The sequence below is a fragment of the Alexandromys fortis genome, unplaced genomic scaffold, assembly GCF_014885135.2.
Source record: "Alexandromys fortis isolate MF-2015 unplaced genomic scaffold, M_Fortis_MF-2015_v1.1 scaffold_69, whole genome shotgun sequence".
Classification (NCBI taxonomy): domain Eukaryota; kingdom Metazoa; phylum Chordata; class Mammalia; order Rodentia; family Cricetidae; genus Alexandromys; species Alexandromys fortis.
Genome location: NW_026067951.1, coordinates 5,285,614 through 5,297,166, shown reverse-complemented (window position 1 = coordinate 5,297,166; position 11,553 = coordinate 5,285,614). Strand labels below are relative to the sequence as shown.

Here is an 11,553-nt window from a genome sequence, read left to right as displayed (position 1 = left end):
GTATGTATGTATATATATATATAGTGTGTGTGTGTGTGTGTGTACATGAGTGTGTATGTCTATTGAAGACAGAGGCTGGCATTCAGTATCCTCCTCAATTGTTTTCCTGTACCTGATTTTTTTTTGAGGCATGATTTTTCACTGGAATTGAATCTTGCTGGCTTGATTTGTCTGGCTGTCAGTCACTGAGCCCAGGGACCCCGCTGTCTCAGTTTCCCCAATGCTGGAATTGCAGACAGTTAACACATGCCTGGCTTTTCCATTAGCACTAGGACTGTAACTCTGGCTCTTATGCTTGTACAACAAGCACTTTACTAAGTCATTCCTGCATCCCCTTTTTTCTAGTTCTCAGTTAAAAAATTAAATTTTCTTATGCTAATATATTGCTTTTGAAATATATATATATATATATATATATATATATATATATTCTTATTTGGCAGTTTTTTAAACCATTCCAATGCATAATATTATAATAGATTCTGGGTCTCTTAATAAGAATATTGACTTTCACTCAGTAACTATAGTAATTCACTAAAGTAAACATTTTACCTACCAAACATAATGAATATTCAAACAATGTTATCTAGCAACTATTCCAGTTTCTTTTACAAATTGTGAAAGTAGAACTTTAAGAGTTTAAAGAATGTTGGCAGTGTAACAAAATTGAGAATTGGGAAATGGAAACAAAGTTTCTTTGAGTGAAATGCCAGCTGGTCCAGTTCTTATGAAGTTAGTGTAATGAGATAAGGGTCATATAAAGAATGAGTGCTTATCATAGCATTGGGGCATCGTAGAAGACACAGGAAAAATATCATTGAAAGTGTGTAATAAACTTTGAGTAAAGATTGTACCACATTGTCACCAATAAATATCTTTGATCAGTCTTAACAATTTGGCTCCTATTGTTTTTATCTGTGATTAAAAAAAAACTATTTCTATAATCCTTGCATTTAGAAGAATGCTTAATAGTTGAACAAATCTCTAAGGTATATTTCTTTATAATAATAAATGAGACAATAATAATTCCTGGCACAATGATGTATATAAGAGAAGATATATTCATATGGAGTTTAGCTGTATTTGTTTTGCTTTGTTGAAGCAGGGTCACTCACTGGCATCTGCGACTCACACAGTAGGCTGTCTGGACTGTGGAATTTAGAAATCCCCATGTCTTTCTCAGCAATGGTAGGACAGCACATATGTGTTACCATGTCCAGCTTTTTGTGTAATTGCTAGGAATATGACTCAGGTCCTCACTGATTCAAGGAAAGAGTGACTAAACAGTCTCTCCTGCCCCAAGATCATATAATCTGTTTGTTCTCATCTAAAAAAGCATGCAAAAGATATGCGCCTGTGTGAAGTCCCACTGGCCCTTACACAGGTTTAAACACGACTTTATCTAAGAGCATGAAATAATCTCTCCTAATGATACCAAGGTATGATTTACTACTAATGCTGTTCTCTGCTAACTATGAGTTCTATTCATGGCCATTGGAGTGAAAGATGGAATTTGGAATTTCAACTGGGCCTTTCAACTAGGAATCAAATACCCCCCAAAATTTAACAGTTCCCCATACTGTAGACTGAATTGTATCTTATATTTTTCTTTGTAAATATACTGAATTAAAGTTATTTAGGTAGCATGTGTATTTTAACAATTGTGGCATATCAGAAAATGCAACTAAATAATTCAGAAATCAGAGGATCTGAGCTTAGACTGCTTGAATTTTGGCTTCACTGCTGCTTGTGTGTTCTAGGACAATAGTAGATAATTTTTTTCTAAGTTTTTTTTTTTCAAGTGGAGTCTGCTAAACATTTAATGGGAAGTAAAGTATTGACCATGTAGATGAAACTCAAGCTAAAAGTTTTACTCTATAGACTCATCAGATGATTCATGTTTAGCATACCTACAGCTGGAGGCAGTAACAACTGGATGCAACTTCCACATTACCCCATTTGTGCCATTTAGGAATTTAAAAATTAACTTTTTTATTGAGATTTTCTTCTTTAGTCTTCCTTTTCTGTTGAGACATCATTTCTTAAAATTTGCTTTCTTTAATCTTTTCTGAAACATTCTTTTCCTTACTCTCTCTTCTCTACTCTTTTCTATTACTTTTTTTCTTTATTTTTAAAGCAATTTTTTCTCATTTTACATACCAATCCCAGTTCCCTTTACCTCCCCTTTTTCTGCTCCCTTCCTCTTCCACCCACCCACCCACCATCCACTCCTTAGCGATGGGAAGGCTTTCTATGGGACACCAGAAAAGTCTAGCGCATCACTTTGAGGTAGGACCAAGGCCCTCCCCACTATATCTAGGCTGAACAAGGTATCCCTCCGAAGAGAATGGGTTCCGAAAGGGATAAATCCTATTTTCACTGCCAGTGGCTCCACAAGCTGCCCCTAACTCACAACTGACACCCACATTCAGAGGGCTTAGTTTGGTCCTATGTAAATTCTTCCACTGTCATTCTGGAGTCAGTGAGCCTCCACTAGCTAAGGTCAGATTTTTCTGTAGGTGTCCCCATCATGGTCTTGATCCCTTTCCTCATATTATGGCTCCTCCATCTCTTGGACTGTTCTCTGGAAGCTCAGTCCAGTATTAACTGTGAATCTTTGCATTTGCTTCTACCAGTTTCTGGGTGAAGGTTCTATGATGACAGTTAAGGTAATCATCAATCTGATTACAGGGGAAGACCAGTTTCAAATACCACCTCCACTATTGCTTAGGGCTTTATATGGGGTCATCCTTGTGGATTCCTGGGAATTTCCTTATTGCCAGGTTTCACTTTAGTCCCATATTGGCTCCTTCAATCAAGGTATCTTTTTCCTAGCTCTCGATCTCTGTCTTTCCCCCATCTCAGCCATCCCTTTCCCTCACATTGTCTATCCCATTGCTTGGGATATTATCATCATTCTTGGCTTTTTTGAAACACTTCTTGGCTTTCAGTTTTTTCTCTTCAGTCCTGTTTGCTCTTGTTTTTAAACTTTTTTTCATCAAAATCTTCTTTCCTTTTTGTACATTACTCTGTTTAATTTTTGAAATACTCACAAATGCAGTTATGTAAAGGCCGTCTAGGTGGGGGAACTCATAATTTTTTAGGGTCAACTATGGGTAATGTCTCCTTAGGCCTACAGTCACTTATATCTGATTTTCATTCTTCCTCAAATAGAATTCAAGAACTTAAATGTGACAGGCTGTTAGATCAAATAAATACAGATAAGACAAAGTGAAGAACTGATTCATATATACTTTCCTTTGAATTTCTTACAAGGAGCCCCATGCTGATGAAGAAGAGTAATAGCCAAAGAAGAAGCAAGAACTGTAAGCAGAGACTGCTTGTTCATTTCTTGGCTGACCAGACCCAAAATAATTATACAAAAACTATATTAATTAAAACACTGCTTGGCCAATTAGCTCATGCGGATTTTTAGCTAACTCTTAAATCTTGAATTAACCCTTTTTACTTAATATATGGATCACCAAGAGGCTCATGGTTTACTGGTGAGGTTCTCTGGCAAAGAACATTGTAGGATGATGATAGAGACATAGAGAGCTCTATTATTCATCCTTATTTGGATCCACGAGGAGACTGAAGAGGACATCAAATGCTCTATTAATTATATGGATCTTATATCTAAAGAGATGAGTTTGTTCTCCAGTCGGAAAACTTAGAGGCCACAAGTGTCTTGATATCATGACCTGACCTGGATGTTTCTTAATATCATGAAGGTTAGTGATTGTTAAATAGTAAATCATCAGTTCTTTAATTGGAAAGACAAAAATGCCTTGATGACTCATGAAAAACACTGGAACAACTTTAGGAACTGGGAGACAAACAAGGCAGGAGAGAAAAAAGAGGGCACATAAAGGGCCTGGGCACTCAGACGAATCAGGAGTCTGTGATGCGGTGAATCACTGAGTGAGCTTTCCATGCAGTGGAATGACTTGAGAATCTAAGAAACTACATATTGGTGTCGCGTTAGTCACCAAAGCTCGGAAGCGAGCCCCACATCTCAGCTAATGCTGTTGTAGGTACAACGTTTCCCCAGGATGTCTTCTCACTATAAGAACCCCTGAGATTAGAATCTGAGATTAGAATTAATTTTAGGAGTGGTAGATATTGGAAGAACATTGCTGATTTTGATTAAATATTTAGAAGGGTCTGCATTAAGTATCTAGCCATCATTCTGAAGAGTAGTAATGGGAATTCATACAGTGGGAATCACAAGATTCAGCTATTATAAAAGCTAGTTGCAAACCATAGTCCTAGTTTATAAAAATTGGCCAATACACTACTAAACTATCTCTAAGCTTTAATGACAAATTTTTCATATATTCCCTTATTTGAGAAAGAAGACACATCAAGAATTACATAAGGGCAACTGAAACATGCTTGGTGTACTAAGTTGTATGCCCACCCTGTTTAGGAAATAACTACAGTATAATAAAATGCATAGAGGCAGCTCAGACACATGAATAATGAGTTGTTGAAATCAATAAGAAAGTAAAAATTCAATCTTTTATTGGAATATTTTGAAATATTTTGACTATATATTATTTTACAGTTTTTTTTATATTCTCTCTCTTTTTTTTTTTACTTCTTTGAGTTTTTAATGTTTTAGGACTTTTTTCTTCCATTCTGCAGATTATAGGTCCTTGTACAGTTTAGCAACTTTTCTATCACTGAGCCATACAACCAACCTAAAAATATTTTAATGAATTAATTCATTTTGTAAGGAAGTTATAACTTAAAATGTGTGATATCCTGGGTAATATTTTATAAAACAAAAACAGCAGAGATTTTCTATACCCAAATTCTCTTTTTAAATCAATCATATATCATTTTTTTCTAATGCTTCTGTTAGGTATATTCTGATCTGAGTTTGGAATGTTCATGTGAATGTAAATTTCTGTGAAATCCAGAAGAGGTTAGTGGATCCCCTGGAGCTGAAGTGGCAGTCAGTTATGAGTCATATCAAATGAGTGCTGGGAACCTAACCTGGGAACTCTGGATCAACATCAAGTTCTCCTAAATGCTGAGTCATCTCTCCTGACTCAATTCCAAAAGAATCTTATTCTTATTGGTACATAAATATTTTATCTACTTGTCTAAAACCAGTAGCCTCTGTTTTCTATTGCATAATTCATTGCAGTTTTAAAATAAAAGTTTGAATTTACATCTTCATGTTTTACCATATGAGAGATACTCTATATCTTACAAATGTTGAAAGGAATGATTTCAGCTTTATATGAAATTGCTGGTTGAAACTATTCCAATAGACTGAAAAGCATTTAGATCTCCATGTTGAGCACATTCATCAGAATTTTCATATATGCATTGCAAAAGTATTCTATTTATACAATCTTGTCATCTTTAACTATGAGTCAAATGTAGAAAAGATAGATTCCTGCAATATTTAAGTGTGGTTTTCTTCAGTATTAACTAGATATTTGTTGCTGTAATAATGTGCATTTAGGGGAAAGTGTTTTATCATTGAGAATATGGCACTTTTTCTCGCTGTATTGAAGATCTCCTTTACAAGCAATCTAATATTCTGAAAATGCAGAGATTCATGCAAATGCACACATCACAATCTACATAGAGAATACAATGATTTCTCTATGAAAACTTCCTATAGACTCTTCACTGACAGTCTTTAGCAGCTAGTGATTTTTCACAATAAGTGTTCATTTATTTGATTCGTATGGAAGGGGTGAAAGTGTGCTTTGATATCTTAATTTTTGTATACAAACTGATGTAGGGGGAAGGTTTAATATTTGGAAATACATACATACTTGGCAGTCTCATCGGTAACTGTACTTTAGGATCACTACATTCTCTCCTACCAGAGAAATGCAGTCTCTTTACTCTCATCAGTTTGAGAGCTATGCTTTCTTGCCATCTCACTGACAGCCAGCTCTTTACCATGTATTATTAGACAGGAGTCTTTTAGTTTTTCTTTGATGGCACTCCTTGCTTCTCCTTGCAGGTTCCTTCCAACCTAATTTTTATTTATTTCTCCTCCAAAAGATTCATCACATTCATTGGTTAGTCATATACTTGGCTGTCCATTTTGAAAATATTTTCTGAATTCTATTATCTTTATCATGACTTAGTGTGTATGTACAGGAAAGCACTGCTTTTAATTTGTTTTACTACTCATCCTTTAAAACTCATAAGAAGGAGTGGGAAAACAAAACCCTGAACAAAACAGGTTTAATATTTGCTGATTTTAAGCTTAAAATCTTTGCTTGAGAATGGCTCATTTGGTAAGTATCCAGTACTAGTGAGATGGGAACTGTAGGATCCCTTGAGTTTCTTCACAGCCCATATTGGCCAGCTTCAAGCTCAATAAGAAACTCAGCTTTTTAAAGATGGAGAAACAATTAAGTAATCTCTTTGAACATCAACTATTGGCCTCCATGTAGAAGTCCATGTATAACCCTTTGCCCACATACAGACAAAGGAAATGTTGACCCTTTACTCGTAAGCAGAAAACTTTTGTTCTGATAACCTTCGTATCATAGTGTTCTGTGTTGTAGCTCAAAGCAAGAGTTAAGACTGATTTCTCACTTCTTCTTCATCCCCATCCAGTGTAATTCCTCTGATTTTATTATCCATATCCATTATCTCTAATTGGTTCTTTGTAATATATTATGAATTTTGACTTGAGGTAGTCTTGAAATAAACTTTACAAGTAGGTCTTAAGGAGCATGTTACATTAAGGCATAAACTTGAATCTTCACTAGAATATAAACTCCCAGGAGCAGGTTTTGGTGCTTGCTTTATTTTTCTGTCTCAAGTGCCTAGAAGACGTGCCCATCACACGCTAGTTTTCTAAACAAATAAACCATTTTAATAAGCTGTCCAGTTGAAACCAAAATATGGCATGCAAGTTAAATTTATTCTGCTTGCCAAAGTACCAATACATAATATATTCACAAACATATATTTTAGAGATAATAAAAGTCAGATGCAGGAAATTTCGTGTTTACTGTTTATAATTTACAGTCGCATTAAGGAGGAGTTGAAAATAAAGAACACTGAACATGCACAAACATTTCTTGGAAATTTGGTTAAAATATGTTGCAAATATAAAGCCAATGTTTGCAGCTTGACATAAAAGAGCTGGCCTGCTGTGTCTTTGTACACACATGGCAAGTGACAATGTCCCTCATACTTTCCCTGGAGCTGACTTAGTATGAAAAACAAATCAATTAGAGAGAAATACCTTTTCTTTACCTTTCAAAACAGTGACACATTATTTTAAACAAAAACCAAATACCTGCAAACAAGTAGACCCATACTTTGAATGTACTGAGTGGAGGTTATTGGGGTGGAGTGAAGGCATCAAGGAGTTTTACTCTCTATCCCAGCTTTTCGTAAGTTACCAAATATACTCTTTTGATGGATAATAATAAAAGTAACAGAAAAGGGAACCATAGAAAAACAGTTGGATAGCGAAACAAGAACTATGGTTTTCAGCACACATGAAGATTCAGCTGCTCCAAAGTCAAGATACTTGTAACATGGAAAGTTTGTGAGGAGATACGCACTATCCTGAGTAACCTAAAGCTTGCTGATAGGAAAATACTCTTTCTTTTCTGTCTTTTTCATAAGACTGATCCTCAGTCAGTCACGCCTTTTTATTTTTATAAACATTTCCATTTTCCATAGCTCTGGCTACTTATGGTCAACATTTGTAAGGAAAAACTAAATGAAAATTCCATAAACAGTCACTTTTAGTAGTTTAAGTTGGCATGATCTTCAGAATAATAGATTGGAATTTTGTGATTTTTGAGTCATCCAGTGTACTCATGCTGGATACACTCCCTTCCCATTAGTCATTAAGTAAGCATCTCTATGGTCACCACATCACCTGTGAACATGTGAAGGGCTGCATGCATGTGTTCAAGAAACATTAACTTTGGTTTATAAGTGCTCCAGTATACAAGGTGATGCCGAAAACTTGAATATGCCAAAGAGAATTCATAATTTCTTAAAGCCAATCTGTGCTCAATTTATAATTAAATATTATTGTAGATTTGTATACAGTGAAAAAAATCAGTGGATTTACTGTTCTACAATCTTAGTCACTGTGGCTTTGGGTATTATCTCTTACTGATAAAGGGAGAATTGTGCTATTAAATCCTTCATTTTGAAATCGAATGAGTTTGTTTACATAGTAAATCTCATTTCTACAAACCTATTCCCTGCTAGGACAGTGAATTCTTGCTCAGGGTTCCTTTAGGGAGTAATTTATGACTCAAATCTATTCTAGAATTTTGCCAGGATCTTGCTAGAGGGAACTGGGAAGGAAAGTCTTTCAAATATATGGGCTTAATTTCTTATTAAACTTTCCATTATCTGGGTGTTGTGAATTATTTTATTTTGCAGCTACTGTGTGTCTTTAGAGAACTCATTGGTGACTTTGTGTTTAGTCATGTGTGCTTATGCTTCTACTCAACATGACCATCACTTTTGAAAAGGCTGAGCTATAGTGGTTACTTCATATTTAAGAGTGTTTTTAAAAGGAAACTAGAAACAGAGATCCATTGTGAGAAAAAGCATCCATTTCCAATGATAGCACATGTTTCTCCTCCACTTACTAAAATTCAGATGCAACAAATACTATCTCAGTCCCTATCAACCCTGATGGAAAACATTTTGCAAAATTCTTACTTCTCAACTCTACATACATCCAATGAAATTAGAATTCTTGATTGTGGAACCTAGAAAATTATTTAAAAAAAAACAAAAACAAAACCAAGATCAACAACAAAATCCTATGGCAGTGTTAAGCAGTGGCCTGGGTTTCTTGAGAATCATCCATTGGTCAGACCTCAGACTTTATAATCCATTACTTTCTTTCCATGGAATTGCATTCCAAAAGCTGGTTGACTGAGCGGTTATTTGCAACAGGGAATACATTTTCTCAAATGAATAGTGTAGTACTTGGTGGTTAATTCCCCAGGCCTTTCTACAAAAGCTTAATTAAGCCCAATGTATTTGAATCTTAGTAGTCTGCTAATGGAATTATAGAACTTAATCACCGTGTATAACAATGCTCCCTGCAAAAGAAGAGCCTCCAAATTGTAATGAGAGAAGATGTAGGGAAGAGAACACTGGGCTTCAGCACAGTCCTTGAATTCATGAATTCATGCTCTACTCACCCATTCTATATTCTCTCCCCTAAAACCGTGATTGTGTTTCTCTTTGGGGAGTTGGGGAGATCTTGAATGGGTTATCTATTGTTATCCTGACTTTCTCCTACGAAGTAGGAATTAACCTAGAAATTTCTCCTCCAAATGCCATAAGTGTATCATCTTAACAAGAAAGCATATCCTCTGGCTGCAAAGACAAGATGTTGTTCTCTTTATTTTCTGTGTAATTACCACTGTCCATGGGCTTCAGTGCTGTTCTTGTTGCTCTTGATAATATCTTCCCCCACAACCTTCCATTCTGCCTCGGACAGTTTACTGCTGGCAGTGCACACCACACAGTTAAAATTGCACTGTCTTTTCTCATTTTCCCCATCCGTATTGTTTTCACTTATGTCCTAGAAGTACAAAGCCATTTGTCTTTCAAAATTGTGTGCATCTGAAAATGAAATGGGGTAGGCTAAATGTTTGCAGTGAGGCAACAGAAATTCATTAGAACAACCCTAAAGGAAAAAAAGAATATTTGGTCCCCCTAGAAGTAGTCATTTGCGTACCCCTAAGATACAAACAAAATTAAATTGCTTTTCATAGGGGGGTGGTAAATATTGAAAGGGTGTTCATGAGCTAGGGGTTGTGGCGTTAGTGGATTTGAGATTAGAACTCCAGACACAATGGTCAAGGTAGCTTGTAAAGATCATCTGGGAATGAAAGTCTGAGAACAGTGCCACACCAATGACACTATCAGGGATTTTAAGAAAATGATAGTGACCCAAACTAGAGCCTTTTGGGGTAAGATAATTCTTAACAAGTGGTACACGGTATTTAAGACCCATGTGTCTCTCGGAGATTATGAAATCCATGATAGAACGAACCCAGAGGTTTATTATCAATAGAGAGGAATTTCTTCCCTTCGCCCTGTCCTGCCTTTTTCTCTCATCGTTATTAGACACTGGTATAGATGCCTATTTATTTTACAGTTCACATGGGAAAAAAAAAAACTTTGATGCTGAAAGAAAGAAAGCAGGGAAGAAAGGAAAGACGAAAAGACAGAAAAAAAGAAAAACAAAAGAAAAAACAGAAAGGAAGGAAGGAAGGAAGGAAGGAAGGAAGGAAGGAAGAAAGAAAGAAAGAAAGAAAGAAAGAAAGAAAGAAAGAAAGAAAGAAAGAAAGAAAGAAAGTTTTCCCATGCAGGAAAATAGGGAGGCAGAGCAAGGTCTTTTGCTACAATGAGTGATAATAATACACCAAAGGTCAGAGAGGAAACAGAATCATAATAAAGTCATCTTTTCACCCAAATATCACTCTATCCCAGCAGTAGCAGACTAGAGTGATGCTCAATGATAAGATGAGTTTGACAGGCATTGCTCACAAGCCCAGGGCATGAGTGGAAAGAGGGAGAACCCATGCTAGGTTAATATAATGAGGAAACAGAAAAAAGAAAATATTCAGAAGAGACAGCAGATTTAAGAAGAAAACTTACCATGTTGTTGAAAATAAAACACTCTTTTAAAGATGAGGGGAAATTTCTTTTATAAATGATAAAAGTGGGACTTAAGTAAATAAAAATGATGCTGTTTATTTAAGCACAGAGTTTGAAAGGAAATATATCAAACTGACATCTGGAAACTTGAATTGTTTTAACTCTTTACCCAAAAGCGCTAACATTTAGTCAGCTGAGTCACTTCTGCTCCTTGTTCCCCAGATGTCTTCCCTTGTTCTTTCCTTCCAATTGTATGCATATGGTTGCCATCTAGTTATTCAAACCAAGATGGCAATGATGAGTGTCCTCATCCGAGCTGGCAGAGAGTCCATCTTTACTTATGTGAACATCTGTTGGAGGACATTTCTATCCATTTCAACATTAAAAAATGATGGAAACAAGAAGATAGGAAATCAGCATGTGAAATGTCAGCCCTGTGACTCATAGAGATTTTGGATTTATTTACTTATGCATCTAGAGACTCTCACTCACAGGACACTCATTTGATTTTCTGTGTAGAAATTTTGTATGTCTCATGAATGTGAGCAGGCTTACAATGTGTCCAGTGTAATATTTCATAGTTTTAATTTCTTTTGGTTTGAATACATGAAGTAATAATCAGTTTGCTCCCAGGGGAACATTTGAAATTTGACTGATTCATTTCTTTTTCCCGTGTAGTCTCATTTCTGTCACAGTACTTTCAATTTTCTAAGCTATTCAACAACCAAACCAAATTTTGGCTTGCAAAAAATATTATTAATATTTAAAGCAACTACATACTTTTATTTAACATTACTTGAAATAGTCTGTCTTAAATCTCCAAAAGAATTTCCAAAATAAATATTATTTCAGCTTATTAACTTTCTACTAAAAATATGCCAAACTTGTTTCACGAATCCAACACAT

The 11,553-nt window shown here is 35.5% G+C and overlaps 1 pseudogene; it reads left to right on the top strand.

Moving 5' to 3' along the window:
* Positions 1-9,838: 9,838 nt before the first annotated feature.
* LOC126506796 (ubiquitin-like protein 5) lies at positions 9,839-10,060 on the top strand (annotated as a pseudogene).
* Positions 10,061-11,553: the final 1,493 nt, after the last annotated feature.